Raw genomic sequence first — 17500 nt, forward strand, 5'->3', positions numbered from 1 at the left:
TTATTTTGGAAAGTCAACAACTTTAAGAAAAAACTCTGAAAGCGCGAATGTATAAATTAGATTCATTAGTTTCATTTCGTAATCAGTAAAGCCATATAATGTTTTTAGCTACTTTCACGTAGTTTTACCTAAATCCTCAAAGTATAGAAAGTTAAATAGTTCCGGAAACCCTTTCTACACCCTAACGTAACTCTTCAATTAAACCTTCCCTTATTAGCATATACTTAATACATCTATTCTGAGTTCTTACATACTCTTATTCTTAGAGTGTATTGTTCATAATTTCATCTATTCTCACCGAGCACATGTTACTTCCAATGTCTTATATGTTCAATGTATATTGCAAATACTCTTTGATTCTCCATATCTAAATATTTCTTTCATTTTCAGTATGTACATATTTCTTCACTGTCTATCATTTTCATAACTCATGGATTTTTTTAAATTCCAATACTTAATCTACCTGAAGTTTTTACTCATTCTTATTTTCATCTTGTATATACTTTGTCAGTCCTCAGAACGTACATATCTTCATTCTCATTATGTATTTCAATAAAGATTATTAGTTATGCAAATTTTGATTAATTTTACAGTTTTATCAAGTGGAAAAGGATCTTCATATGGCTCCATTATTCTACTTAAAATGATTGTTTTATGTTTAAATAGAGAAGTTTAAAGTTTTGCAAGGTGATTTTTCTCTACTACAGTTTTTGCTAAAGTCCTTCGCATAATTTCTATGAGAAAATTAAAAATTTTCGAAGGTAAGGTGTAGCAATTACGTAAGATTTTTGATAATTCGTAAATCAAAGAGTTCTTGGTGGATATTAATTTCCTGGAATCATTTAAGGCAATCCACCTTTCTCTTTCCTCTTTCCATGGCACCTCAAAGACACATAGAGACACTATGGCTCATAATACCCACCAATGGGCTCTTCATTTCAAGAATCACATATATTTTGCGCTTCAACCTTCTGGTGCAGGAAACGAACGGAAAGTCCAGGAATCTATTAAAAATTGTATCATTACAAAATTCTTATCAAATAACTGAAATAAAATGATAAAGAATTGCTATTTCATCTTGTTATTCGCTATACCTCCTTAACTACTCGCACTTTCAGCTAATATTGCTAGCCCTATGTCCTATTTCTAGCGGTAAGATTACAGTCATAAAGGATTCTTTTAGCGTTTTGGAAGCCATAGCCAGGTGTAGCGCATGTTGGCTATGCGTATAACACCAAATATTTCGGTTAGTAATACGTTAAAAGAATGTTTTAAGTCTTTAGAAGATAGGATTTGGATTTCAGGCTTCATTGTACCCTACCCCTTTTGGACTGTCACATTTAAAAATATAACAATAGACTCAAGTTTAGTGTATACAGAAAGCCAACGAATATCTCAGCATATGTCCATTACTACTCAAACCAAGGCAACAAAGTTAAGAAATCTATATTTACTTCTATGTTTTTAAGAGCATTTCGAGTCTGCAGCCCTGAATATATTGATGATGAAATGAATGAGATTAGAGCAATAGGTAAAAAACTGAAGTACCCTTAAATTGTGTTATATAATGCATTAAGAACAGCAAAAATGACCCTTATCGGTAATGATAACAGAAAAAACTACAATCATAAAATTTACGTGGAATACCTTATTGTAATTCTTTTTAAGAAATTCCCCAACTGTTAAAAATTTTCAATATAAATGTAGAATTTAAGAGTAACAATACAATAAAAACAGCCTTAATAGATAATTTTCCTGACATTACCAAGGGATGTGTATATGGTATTCCATGCATTGCCTGTGAAAAATTCTATATTGGTCAAACTGGTAAAGCCTTAGAAAAGAGAATTGAACATCATAAGAAAAGTGTCAGATTTGCTCAAGATAATAATGCACCCTTTGCCCACGTTAGAGATAAAAATCACACTATTAATTGCTCAGGCGCTAAGAAATTGGTTAATTCAAATAACTTAGTGGAAAAAAACATAATAGAGTACAGTTTCATAAAAGAAACTTTTGAAAACAACTTGAATATTTGACATGGAATGTATAAACTCGACGTCTTTATATGTAAAGAGATTTGAAAGCTATATAAAAAAAACTTTAACCACTTAGCGTAGAACTGAATGTATTGTGAATAATTAACGTCACTGTAAAATTAATATTTAGGCATAAGCTACTATTCAGTAAAGGGTACAATTATTTTATAGAGTATGCATAAGTACATTGGCACTATATAGGGTTATGCTAGATATAAGTATTGATATATACGTAATTAGGCCTATATATTTATGGTAATAATGTTATATGTGCATAGGTGTATATATATATATATATATATATACATGTTAATCATGTGTAAAAAACATTTATATGTAAGTCTATGTATGTATCTGTATATGTATACCAGTATGTGCACACGTATGTATAATATGTCTATGCATATATTATTCATGTGTGTATGAATGCCTGTCAGTGTATACGTATGTATATGTCTTTATATATATATATATATATATATATATATATACATGGGTTTTATATATACATGTATATTTGCTTATGTATTTATATAGATAAGGCTACCGTTATTCATATAAATAAACTGTATTGAAAGTCAAAAATCAGAATTTAGCTGTCACCAGAAATGGCCCATTTTGGCAGGTGTTTAATGAGGTTGGATCTCCGCCCAGTAAACACCAGATCAGAGCCCTGGTAGCTGGTATGGGAGTGTCATTGTTCTGTAAGCCTCTCTATGTATGTTCGTACGTTAACTTTCCCTATAAAATGTAATGAAACCTCTCTCAATAAATTAGTCCTCTGAAGAAGCATCACGAAACTAGTCAGGACCTAATCGTATCTTTCCTCTCTTCCTTTTCCTTGTGGTTCTTCTGTATATATATATATATATATATATGTGTGTATATATATATATGTATATATATATATATATATAGTATATACTGTATATATATATATATATATATAAATATATATATATATATGTATATATATATATATATATATATAAATATATATATATATATATATATATGTGTATATATATATATATATGTGTGTGTGTGTGTGTGTATATATATATATATATATATATTTATATATTTATATATATATATATATATATCTATATATATATATGTATAAATATATATATATATATATATAATGTATATATATATATATATATATATATAATGTATATGTGCATATGAATATGTATCACTAATACTTTTGATATTAATTAATGTAATTATCAACCACAAAGGCATTTAATATCGAATTCTACCTTTGGGAAAGTATATCCACTGGAAATTAATTAATGATAAATGCTTTTGACTGGGTAAGGATTCGAGCCTATACGTCTGAGTCGAAACAATGCCAGTAAAGTCCTCTAACCAATCATGCTATCAAGAACGATATAAACTTATTACGAGTCTACTATTGATATTCCTGTCGAATTCAGGAATCTATTCTTAGACTTGCTCACGTTTACTTTTCCTTTGAATCCTTTCAAAATCTTTTAACAGGTTCAGCTGTTTCTTTCCACTTGCCAAAATCAGGAAAATATCATCTGGAGACATTAACCATTAATTCTTTCATTATCCCATAATCTGTTTATAATTACTTCAGCATACACGAATTCCATTCCACTACTTTAACAACTAAATCGAATTTAAAATTTCCTTTATATAACTATTGAGGAAAATGGTATCATTTCAAGCTGGTGAAGGAAGAAAGGAAAGGGATGAGAGAAAGAGGGGGTTGGTCAGGGTTAAGGAGGAGAGCTTTTATTTAGTTTCGTTCGTATCCATTTCTGAATTATCGAGATATAGCTCTTGGTACAGGGACAAATGGCCTTATTCATTACAATTATTGATTCAGGATACTCTTTAAAATAACCACACTGGGTGTATTATCCTATAGAAAAATATCTACAAGACCACGCTCTCCATTTATTACAAGATTAATGAGTCCTGCAGCTCCCCTGTTCTTATACAGTAATTAGGAGGGTCTTTAAAAGCTGGGAAAGCAAAAAGCAGCAAGATATGTTGCGCTTGGGAAGGGGGAGGGGGAGGGGTTGTTGGAGTAGGTACTAAACGACCTGTAACCGACATGGTCAACCAAAGAGAAGTTCGGTCGTCAGCATAAATTTGGTATATATTCACAATATATACTAGATTAAAAATGTAGTAATAACGCAAAAGTTTCACTAATTGTGAAATGTATATTCTGTTTGGTAAATATTTGGTGATAAATCATATTAATGTGGTTTATTAAAGAAACTATTTTAAGAATGACTAATATTCCCAGACGACGTTTACTACACTACCGCCATCTATTGACCACTGCTTGAGGATGCCTTCCCATTTCCCGCCAATGAAAACATACGTTGCAAAAATAGTCATTCTCATAAAAAAATTTCTTTTTAAAAAAAAAGATAAGATTTATTGTCAAGTATTTGCCAAATAAATTATGCAATTCACAAATAGTGACACTTTTGAGTAATTACTACATTTTCAATTTAGTATATATTAGGATTATATGCCAAATGTACGCTGACGTCACGAACTTCTCTTTAATTGACAACATATCTTGCGCAACATATCTTGCTACTTTTCAGTTTCCCAGCATTCAAAGAACCAGCTAATTATAGTACAAAAAGAGGAATGCATAATTTTGGAGTAAATGGAGAGCGTTCTCTTGTATCCAATTACCAAATCTCGTACTAATTCTAGTGTTCGTTACAAAGTTATTGCCCATAACGTGCTTGCACTGTCTGTGAAACCTACAGAAAATGCCTTTGGTATTTTAGTTTGTTTTAAGTTGAAAATATCTAACCTGAAGAATGACGGATCTGTCAGCCGGATGAGAACCGAGATTAATAAAATACAAAACTATTTTCGGTCTAAAAAATTTTTCTTGTAACCGTTTTTGTTACTGAATTTCGTAACAACTTTAGAAACATCACAAATATATCATATATTACAATTATTCATAAAACGCTCAACGAATTTTTCACGACCTGTTCGTGATTGCTTGGTTATGGATGAAATCTGAGGAAAACTTGATTTAAGCGATATTTCCAGAAAAGAAAATATTTATTGTGTATCGAAGAATAACTGAATATTCAAGAAAATGGTGGAAAAGGGATTAGTCTTAATTAAAAGAAAACTGAACAAAAACATGTCTCAAATGATCGTTTCAATGTTATTGTATCCTTTACGCCAATAAGTTTCTATGCAAAGTAAACTAAATCAAATAAAAGTTGTGACAGAAGAGATTCCACTTCATGGAAGTCACAGACGAAGTCTATAAATGAACAAACTTGTCAAAATTTCCTCGGCCAACACAACACGAGATTGTCATCATCACTGAGATATACCGTCACCAAGAAATGAATCCTCGAAGATTTAGTTTACAGAAAGAGAGAGAGCCTTACCTTATTGCCTTATTTTTTGTTTGGGTTCCCCCAGGTCCCTCAGTGTGAGGCACCTCGTATATCCACCAGAGAGTTGCTAATGCATCTTCCGGTGTATTTTGCATCTTACAGTCTTGGATGGTCTGGGATGCATCTTAGGTATTTATCTAGCTGATTCTTAAACACATCTACGCTCACTCCTGATATGTTTCTTAGATGAGCTGGCAGCACATTAAATAGTCGCTGCATTATCGATGCTGGTGCGTAGTGGATTAATGTCCTGTGCGCCTTTCTCAGTTTACCTGGAATGCTTTTTGGCACTATTAATCTACCTCGGCTTGCTCTTTCTGATATTTTAAGCTCCATGATGTTTTCAGCAATTCCTTCTATTTGCTTCCATGCTTGTATTATCATGTAGCGTTCTCTTCTCCTTTCTAGAATGTATAGTTTTAAAAATTGCAGTCTTTCCCAGTAGTCAAGGTCCTTAAATTCTTCTATTCTAGCAGTATAGGACCTTTGTACACTCTCTATTTGCACAATATCCTTTTGGTAGTGTGGGTACCATATCACATTGCAGTACTCGAGTGTACTACGCACATAAGTTTTGTAAAGCATAATTATGTGTTCAGCTTTTCTTGTTTTAAAGTGTCTGAATAACATTCCCATTTTTGCTCTACATTTAGCCAACAGTGTTGCTATTTGGTCGTTGCATAACATATTCCTATTTAAAATTACACCAAGGTCTTTAATTGCTTCCCTGTTTGTGATTGTCTCATTATTAGGTCCCTTGTATGCATACACCATTCCTTCTCTGTTTCCATAATTTATTGATTCGAATTTATCAGAGTTAAATACCATCCTATTTATCTCCGCCCATTCAAATATTTTGTTTAGATCTCTTTGTAGTGAGTTCCTATCTTCATCACAAGTAATTTCTCTACTTATTCTTGTGTCATCGGCGAAACTTCTCACTACGGAGTTTTCAACATCACAGTCTATGTCTGAGATCATAATAACAAATAGCAGTGCAGCTAATACCGTACCTTGGGGCACACCAGATATTACCTGGGCTTCATCTGATTTCTCGTCATTTGCAACCACTATCTGTTTTCTGTTTTGCAGGAATTCTTTTACCCATTTTCCTATCTTTCCCACAATATTATGCTTTCTCATTTTTTTCTCCAATATGTTATGGTCTACCTTGTCAAAGGCTTTTGCAAAATCTAGATAGATCACATCTGTGTCTTTTTCATTTATCATATTATTGTATATGTTTTCATAGTGTGCTATCAGTTGGGTCTGTGTACTTTTTCTAGGTACGAAACCGTGTTGACCCATATTAAACAAATTATTTTTGACCAAATGGTTAATTATTTTCTTTTTTATTACCCTCTCATACACTTTCATAATATGTGATGTTAGACTAACAGGTCTATAATTGCTTGCCTCTAGTCTTGATCCACTTTTGACGATAGGGGTTATATAAGCTAATTTATGTTTAACATATATCTCGCTCATATCTACACTCTGTCTTAGCAGTATTGCAAGCAGCTTCGCGATAGTGTTTGCAGTTTTTTTTAACAAAATCGCTGGAAATCCATCTGGTCCGGCTGCCGATCCATTTTTAATTTTGTTTATAGCCGTGACAATATCTGCTTCATTAATATCTATATCCGTTAGATATTCGACATTTTCTTCTCTCATTTCTGTTTCATTATTCTCATTCGCAATTCTTGGCGTGAACTCACTCTTATATTTTTCTGCTAATATGTTGCATATTTCCTTTTTTTCATTCGTTAGCCGTCCTTCAATTCTTAGAGGGCCTATTTCTATTCTCCTTTTATTCATCTTTTTTGCATAGGAGTAAAGTACTTTGGGGTTTCTTTTTATATTTTGAAGTGTCCTTTCTTCTAAGTCCTTTTTTTCATTTTCTTTCGACTGTATAATCTTTTGTTCTGCATTTTCTATCTTACATTTTATTTCCCTCATTTTCCACACATTTTTTTCTTTTGCAAGATGATTTTTCTTCCACTTTCTAATTTTCTGAAATAAGATCCTTCTGTCTCTTGGTATGCACGTCTTTTGTTTATTGTTTTTTTTCGGTGCATATTTTTCAACAATTTTCTCCAGTATTTTGTACAGTATGTCAGTATTTACCTGTATATTATCACTTATAAATACATTTTTCCATTCTTTATTCAGGTCTTCATTTATTTCTGACCATTTTATATTCTTACTGTAAAAGTTATATTTTCCATATCCTTCCCAAAGTTTTGTGCTTTTATTAATTCTGTGATCACTTGCTTTGGAATGAACTATCAATTCTATGATATTGTGATCTGAAATTCCCGTGTTATACACTATTATTTCTTTAACATAATTCACCTCATTCACAAATACTAGATCTAGGACATTTTCCTTTCTTGTTGGAATGTAGTTTATTTGTTGCATATTATGTTCTAATAGCATATCTTGAAGCTTTTCAAATTGCCTCTTATCTTCTGCGCTACTATTACTCTCTTTTTTATATGTATACATACAACCACATTCTTCTATCCGTTCTTTCCAATCCACGAAAGGAAAGTTAAAATCTCCGGATAGGAGTATATTCCAGTCTTTATGGTTTCTACATATATCATCTATTTTTTCTATTATTATGTCAAACTCCTTAGTATTTGGGGGTCTGTAAACTACAATATTCACTAGTTTTTCAAATTCAAATTCTACCGCAATCAGTTCACATTCTGTGTTGCTGTATTTTTAACAGACTTTTCCTTGATTTATGTCTCTTCCATATATTGCGGTTCCCCCTTGATTCCTATTTTTTCTGTCTGATCTATAAGTTTGGAAACCCTTTAATTGGTCATCACTGCCAGTCTCTTGGGAATACCATGTTTCACTTATATTTAATATATCTATTTTTTTCAATTTGGGTTAGTTCTTCTAGGAACTCTATTTTCCTTTTAGAGTTACTTGTGACTAAACCCTGTGCATTCATCACTATCATGGTTTGTGTTTCATTTCCATGATTTAATATTGGTAATAATATGGATTCTCCCATGCTTCCTTCCTGTTCTGATATGATGTTCTTTTCTTCATTTCTCGGAATTCTGCCATTAAAAAATCCAACTTTTCCATAATATTTGTTTTTTCCCCTTCATACTTATTTTTGTGTGTAAACCTGCAATTATCCCCATATCTGCACCAACCCCTGGCATTATATATGCATTCTTTGTAGTTGGGCTCTATTTGTGGAGATTTAGGTTGAAAGGCCTTTTTTGGTGCATAGTGCGGTATATACGCGGCCTGCTTTTTTGTTTCTTTTTTTGTTTCATTTTTGTTTTTCTTTTCAGTTTGCTGAGTTTTCTTACTCTCATTCATAGTTGCAGGATGCATATATCGACATTTTTTGTTGAAACTGCATCCTTTTCCTTCTTTTAGGGTTTTGCATATTTTTGGATGGAGATCTCTGCATTCGTCTCCATATCCGTCTAAATACGCACATTTACCATATATTTCATAATTATGGCATATCTTTGGATGCTTGTAGTAGCATCTTTCGCCAAATTTGCAATTCCCTCTTTTCAGCCTATTACAGACTATATCTTTCTTTTCTTTTTTTCTTGTTCTTGCTCTTCCCTAAAAGTATGTAGGTCCGGGTAGAGTCTCTTGGGTCTATTATTTGTTTCCATCTGATAATTTATTTCTTCATAAGTATGTTGTTGGATGGCATCATAAGTTATATCAATGATTTCCTCCGCATCCTTACACATATCCTGTTCATTTTTCTCTTCTTCTTCTTCTTCTTCTTCTTCTTCTTCGTCTTCTTCTTCTTCTTCTTCTTCTTCTTCTTCTTCTTCTTCTTCTTCTTCTAAATGCAGCTTTAGTCTCGACTTAATTATATTTTCTATCCAGACTAAGCATGTTGAGCAGAATACCTTTGTGTCTCTATTTTTTTAATTTTTGCTGTATTTCAGCACATGTGGGGTGTGTTGGAACATTACAGGCATTACATTTTCTAATCAGTTGTTGAGGATTATTAATGGAATACCATATCTTACATGTATTACACCATTTTGGCATTCTTTTCCCCAATGCATCAATCAGCATATTCACCATATTGGACTTATTATTGTTCTTTGATGGAATGTGTTGATTGATGTAGACTTTCTTTATAAGTCTCTTTAACACTTGGATTTTCTTTGGAATTTCTTCAATTATTTTACTGATGTTTTCCGCAGATTTGTACCAGTCTATTGGATCATATTGTTTCAATAAGTCTGCGAATATTTTTCCGTCACACTGGTTGGAGTTGTTAGTGACATCTGTTGTCAATCGGTCGAGCTCCTTTTTCGCCAACTCATGAAATTTGCCTTTGCTGACTCCAGCGATATCTCTCCACGAGTTGTCTGTGTTATAAAATGCCATCTTGATCAGATTTTTATTAATTCACAAGATAACTATCCTATGCCGACGATTTATCTCAGTTTTCTGCCCTCAAACTAATCACCGACTCTTCACGAAAACTTGTAGCTATATTTCACTCGATAGCCTTTTTGTTATCCCCGCTAAATCAGGATATTTTTAGGGACGCACAAGTGTTCACTTCACCGGCACACAAATACAAGGAAGAGAGAGAGGGGGGGGGGATAATATTGTCTGCAAACTCATACGAGAGTTCATGAATATGAAAGATTTCCATTGAAAAAAAAAAAAAACAGAATATACGAATTTTAATAAAAAGGAAAACGAGAACTTTACAAAGTTGCAGAGAAATATCGTGACCTAAGATTACGTCTCTCATTGGAGGCATCTGAGTGGAAAGGCTGTGGTAGTCAGTCCTGGAGAGAGAGAGAGAGAGAGAGAGAGAGAGAGAGAGAGAGAGAGAGAGAGAGACTTGGTTAAGTTGTATTAGCCAAAAGGGAAGCTGATAGTTAATGCCGCACAAATGAACCTTTGCAACAAACGGCGAAGATATCTTCTCCTCTCCTGCCAGAGTGAAGGATTTAGGTGTTGGAACAATGAAGGTTGCAGAAATAGTACATTTATATGCATGAATGTACGTTGTAAAATGTATGGGTATATGTGTAACCTTTTTTCTATAAATAAGTAAATTTAGAAGCAAAGAAAGTCCTAGCATTTGTTATATTGAAGAAAATAATTGTAAAGCTAAAAAAAAAATTAAAATAGATTGCCTTCATTTGTAAATATGTTAATATGCATATCCTTTCATCATTTACATATGATAGAGCTGCAGTATTTATACGATGTAATTGAACTTAGAATATTATATATTTTTCATTTATTACTTTTCGTATACAGTTTATTTGTTATTTCCTTTCCACACTTTTCTACTTTCCCCGATAGATACCTTGGGCTTTTGACATCTTGCTTTGTTAGCTGGAGTTGTAGCTTGGCTGTTTATGATAATGTTGATAATGATAAACACATTGATAAATATATAAATAAGACCAATCTAAACCATAGTATCAGTGATTGCTACTGTGATATATCACATTATGCGGATAATAGTCATGGGTAAATTCTTCTATGTATGATCATTAAATTGTAGCTAGTAAATCTGGTGTGAAGAAAGACTTATGATTATTAATCTACAACAAAAAGTTTTGGCAAACACACAACACAGATCTTTTTTATATTTTTGTTTATTTCTTTTATTTATTTATTTTATTTATTTATTTTTTTATTTTTCTAAGGATTCACTGATGTGCAGACAGGAAAGATAGCACGTAGAATAAATACAATTTCAGAGGGACTGATATATAATTATTGTCTATATTCTATATCACAAAACTGGTATTACAAAACATCCTATATTGTAAAGAAATATATACCGAAAAATAGCAACAAAGAAGGAAGAATGGAGACATGAGGGAAGATAGACGGAGATTTCTGGATTAAATACGAAATCGTTTCTGTCTCCGAGAGCAGAGAATTGCCTCAGTCGATTGCTCTTTGCCAGAGGCCGAAGGAGAGTTGTTTAATTAATAAATTAGGATAGAAGGGAGGGGAGGGGGGATTGTACTTGGGGAGGGATGAAGGGGAAATCTTTGCTAGGATATTGCCAAGGTGGTCTGGAATAACTGGGGGCGTCAAGAACCACGATTGAGATTTCAGCTTTATCAAAACACTTGCACTTGCAGTATACGCAGCATTCCAGGGGCGTGGGACTTACTTGGAACTGGAACCACTGAATTCAGTGTCTGGTAGATAAATAAAGGTCCCATCATATTTGATGAATGCACCATATGTAGGAGAAGCCAGAATCATTGTGGAAACAAAAAACAATTGTTGAAGGATTGGTATATAAATTGGGATCAACGTACAGCCTATGCATATCCTTGATGCTATGTAGGCTATACGGTGGGAGTCATATTTTCCGAGAGATTAGCGAAAACAACGCCAGCGTGAATGAAATTAACACAAGATTGCAATTTCTATGTGGAAAACAACTTGTCAAGCAAATGTAACACGTGCAAGAAAAGGATTTCTTCATTGAGTGTGCTAAACTATATAGGTAGTAGGTTGGCCATGACACCTGACTCCAGTTGAGATACTACCACTATAGAGTTATTGGATCCTTTGACTGACCAGATAGTAATACATTGGATCCCTCTCTCTGGTTATGGCTTATATTTCTTTGCCTATACATACACCGAATAGTCTGGTCTATTCTTCACACATTCTCGTCTTTCCTCATACACCTGACAACACTGAGATGACTACAATTCTTTTTCGGTCAAGGGGTTAATTACTGGACTCTAATTGTTCAGCGGCTATTTTCCTCTTGATAAGGGTAGAAGAGACTCTAGTTATGGTAAGCAGCTCTTCTAGAACGACACTCCGAAATCAAACCATTGTTCTCTAGTCTTGGGTAGTGCCATAGTCTCTGTACCATGGTCTTCCACTGTCTTGGGTTAGAGTTCCCTTGCTTAAGGGTACATTTGAGCACACTATTCAATTTTTTTTTTTTTTTTTTTTTTTTTTTTTTTTAACGGTGTCTTGGGCAGGCTTAATAGAAGGGCCGTGGATACCTGGTGGTATATCAAGAGGTTGTCTTTACCTTATCTGTTTCTTTTTCTTTTCAAAACCATAGTTGCTGTCCTCGTCCTCTCTTCAGTTGAAGTGTCTATTCTGGAGGGTGTTTAGCCTTGCATGGTGTATCGGCTCCGTCCAGTTAACCAGTTTTTCCGACTTTTTTTCTATAGTTCATGAGTTTGATTGACTACTTTATTCATAATTCCTTAAAACAGATTGTTTTTGTTATCATTCTTGTTAATCCAGTTGTCACGTATGATGTATCTTTTTTATGACCATTAATTTGTATGCTGTCTGGAGACACAGAGTGAAATCCGGGACCAGTATGACCTAGATTTCACCAGTGTCGTGTACTATATAGCAATAATCGTGGTCTTCAGGGGAATATTCAAGACCTTACCGTTGCGTCCAGACAGTATATTTTTTTTTTTTTGTGCTCAGACACTTCGGTTTGTAATATGAGATTCATCTGAGCTCCTTAAAACTAGTTTAAAGGAGCCAATGATGTTTAAACGTGATGCCATCCATAGGGGCAGGGGAATAGAGGTGTATATTAGGCTTTATTATCCTGTTTCTCATAAGTCCTGCTATGAAGGTGGATGTCATGAGATTCAGGTAGTAAACGTTTGTGGCAGGCCTAACAACTTCTATTTGTGTTCGATCTACCAGAATCCAGCCATTGAGGATTCTATCTTTGATTGTCTTCTTACCATTATAGCTAAGATATAAGAAGATGATAGAAAGGCCTCTTTTTTCTTTGTTGGTGATTTCAATGCTCAACATAAGGATTGGTTAAATTCTGTTTCTCATACCGTTCGGCTTAAGGGCTTTAGATTTTGCCTCTGAATCAGGCTGTGAGCAAATCATAAGTAAAGCTACTCACAGGTCTGGTGACTGCTTGGACCTCGCATACACCTGGCATTATAACAAATAAGATTGGTTCACCAACTGGGGCATCTGATCATGCCTTGATTTCATTAGTAGTGAAGACCGAGCCGATTGTACCTGATGTATCATACTCAAGTAAGATTTATATGAAATCTCAAGCCAACTGGAATGGGATTTATGAGTGATTCTTTGGGCTTGAACTGGTCACAGTTGTATAGTAGCGTTGTCCCAGTTTTCCCTTTGAATGTGAATCTAGTTAACATAATTGATAGGCATATCCCTTCTTGTGTGCTAAGATATCGAGTGAAGGACAAACTCTGATTCACTACTATGAGATTCAGGGCCTCTGTAACACGGTTTTTTGGACTTTGCTCCTTATCAAAGCATTGGATGTAGCTGAAAGTTGACATATGTATATTTTACAATCACACACAAATTTTGTCAGCATTATCAATAACCTAAACCCGATAGTTTCAATTTTTATAGAGTAAAAATGATCTAGACGACGCCATAGCCAGTGATAACGAGCCAAGAGTCGAAAACATTCATTACGTAAGCAATGTAAACACCTTTTGACAAAATTTTGCCCCGCCCATCCACCAGACACCCATTCACCTTGTTCCATTGGCTCTGAAACCCAAAACAGTCAAGAATGGCTAACAGGATTTGGAATTGCCCCCGTTGTTGCAAAACTGCATTTGTCTTACGACTTGCAACTTTATACAGTCAAGAGAAAGCCCGTGGCCATATTTACTATCGCCTGAATAGGTAATTATTCAGTTTCTAGTTTAAATCCAATGTTTATGGTCTGATTTGTATTTAGCGTAACACGATTATAATACTTGTAATGTCATTCAGGCTTTTGAACATTTCCATTAACTATTCACTATGCCACCAAGAGAGAGAGAGAGAGAGAGAGAGAGAGAGAGAGAGAGAGGAGAGAAGAGAGAGAGAGAGAGAGAGAGAGAGAGAGAGAGAGAGAGAGAGATTGTATGTAAACAGTCTTTATATAACTATTTTTATCAAAATAAGATTTTTGTGCTAAACTCTCCATCAGACCAACAGATCATCCGATATATATTTTTTTTCTTCTTCTTAATCCGTACGACCGTGTTGGCTATGTTTAGGGCATGATTGCATTATGTAAATAAATCAGGAATATTTTTAGGAGTTTTATTTGTACATCTAATGGGAATTTATAGAAGTAAAGTGAACATAATTCATTTATCCTTTAAAATAATTACTACATGTAGCAAAACGAATAGTGGTAAAGATGATAATGCAATGAAGGAATGATACCATACTTTATCTTTAGCTTCAACATCGGCAATAACATACCCAGTTGCCATAATTTGTTAGCTTAATGAAATAACCTATCATCTAATGTTAAACTTAATTTCTGAGGAGACCATGGCTTATTGCACAGTGAAAAAAACATTACAAAGACTTTATGAATGGCGGAACGATACATAAATGTCGGTGGGGTATCTGAGCTAGCGTAGTAATACTACTGTAGCAGTAGTATTAAACGTTTAGGCCAACTGCTGGGATCCTTGAGGATCATTTAGCACTTCTTAAAACTACTCGAGAAATGAGTTTTTATAGCCAAAATTTAAATTTTCTGATCCAATAATGCCCATAATAGCCTTCTGTGTTATCCTGAATTATAACCAGGCCAAAGTGGGTGGAGCCTCATGAAGTCATCATTCTGACGATAATTATTGGTGAAGGTTTAAATCCAAAATACGGTACCGGCTATTTTTTTTCCTTTTTTTTTTTTACAGTAAATAGGTAGGTAGATTGACAATAAATAAAAATTGCTTGACATTGGATATAGCAGTTATCAAATCAAGCTTGTTCACTACGTTTTTGAAAATTACCAACTATTCCCTACACCTTGTCAATCTGATTGTGACCTATAAAGTAGACTGTAATTTCTTAGGAAACTTATTTTGTGAGTTAGACTAATAATCGAAGTATTTTTGTATTTATTAACATATTTTGTTGGTTTGTTCGTTATGACAATTATCGGTGGAGAGGTTTCAGAGTTCATAAAGGTGTACTGCTTTGCTTTTATTTAAACTTTTGTGTCATTGTTGGCAGAGGTATAGCCTTCGTTACGTATAGCCAATCATCGATCGAGAAAGAGAGAAGAAATGCCGTCATAAGTTACGTAACGAGTGCGTTCGAAACCTTTTCTCTGAGTAAGTTGGCCCGTCTTCAAAAATCGTCACTTTTACTTAATAAAGTACCAAATTAATTCAACCTACGTAATGCAGAATATAGTCAAAATTTATGTGTAGATATAATGTGCATTCTGAATAAGCGTTATATTTATGAAATTCATAGAAAAAAAGTTATTGCGAAAAAACCGTGTTACAGAGGCCCTGAATCTCATAGTAGTGATTGTGGACGTGCTCATTTGAAGAAGCAGGAGGCCTATCATCTTTGGAAGGGTAACAGATCACATTTGACGTGGAATAACATGACTCAGCTTAGAGCTTTTGCTCAAAGAGGGTATGCCTCAACTGAAAAGGAATGCAATTTAACCATAAAGAAACCCTTTCTGTTACAACCCAGGAACATAAGTGGTGGACTACCTTTAAATCAGTACTCTCTGGTGTAGATGCAACAGTTCCTCCTTTACTTAAACAAGATGGCTCTTTCACTCATTGCCCAAAGGAAATGGCATCCCTATTGGCAGAGGTGTTTGGCAGTAAACAGAGTAATAAAAACTTGATCTTCCTCATTCTCTTTTCCTGAGGCTAAACTAAGTAATTTAGCTTTTCGATCTCGTGAAAGTAAAGCTCTCTTGATGTGCCGTGATGCTTATGGAGGTGTAGATCTAACTGGTATTTTCATTTGATTTTTATAAACCCTGTAGATTTGCAAGGTCCAAAGTTATCTGTTATTTTGTGCAAGTTAGCAAGAAGAGAAGCTTTTAGCACTTGCTGTAGAATGGGTAATGTTACTCCATTATGTAAATGTGTTTGTTGTAGTACAAGTCCAACTGATTACCGCCTAGTTTCCATAACTACCATATTATCTTAAATTTTTTAAGAAAATATATATATATATATATATATATATATATATATATATATATATATATATATATATATATATATATATATATATATATATATATATATATATATATATATATATGGGGATGGGACCATTGGCCGCTGCCGATTCGCCGCCGACAGTTAGCCACTGACAGTTAGCCACCGCCCATTCGCCTCCGATGCCATTTCACCACCGCCGATTCGCCACCGGCGAAAAAATAAGTGCTCCCATTATAAGCATAAGGGGCAATCGTTTTTTTTTTTTTTTTTTTTTTTTTTCCCGATAACTCTGAAAATTTAATAATTTGATAATTCTATAGTTTAACAAGGTCCTTTGCTTAGATTGTTTACAAGCATAACAAGTCTGTTTACTTTTTTATCTAAAAAAAGAGTAAATATTTTCTTAATATTTTTATCAGTGCAGAAGAATCCCAAGAAGTACCTAGTGTTCTTATAAATGAATGTATAGGCTATCTGGTGTGCTTTTATCAGTGCAAGCATCATTACCAACGTTGGACAGCAAGAAGAATATTATTAGACGAAAAAGAAATTATATTGTAGTTTGGCAAAAAAAACTTGCTGGTGAATTAGAGTTTCTAATTTTTTTAGATGCAAACCAATAAAATTTCTTTACTTGTTCGTTAATATTAAAATGTTTGAATTACTTTTTTTACATAATAAAATGGTCATATTTTACATTTCTTTTATTTACACTTTGCAGTAGAATAGTTAAAACTGCCTAAATAACAGATAACTGCTGAGGGGAAACAGAATAAACAGCTGTAGTTATGTTTCTGGTGGCGAAATGTCCCGGTGGCGAAATGTCCCGGGGGCGAAATGGTCCAAGTGGCGAAAATCTGGTGGCGAACTGGCGGTGGCTAATCGTCGTCGGCGAATGAGCGGTGTCGAATCGTCACCAACCCTATATATATATATATATATATATATATATATATATATATATATATATATATATATATATATATATATATATATATATATATATATATATATATATATATATATATATATATATATATATATA

The sequence above is a fragment of the Palaemon carinicauda genome, chromosome 6, assembly GCF_036898095.1.
Source record: "Palaemon carinicauda isolate YSFRI2023 chromosome 6, ASM3689809v2, whole genome shotgun sequence".
Classification (NCBI taxonomy): domain Eukaryota; kingdom Metazoa; phylum Arthropoda; class Malacostraca; order Decapoda; family Palaemonidae; genus Palaemon; species Palaemon carinicauda.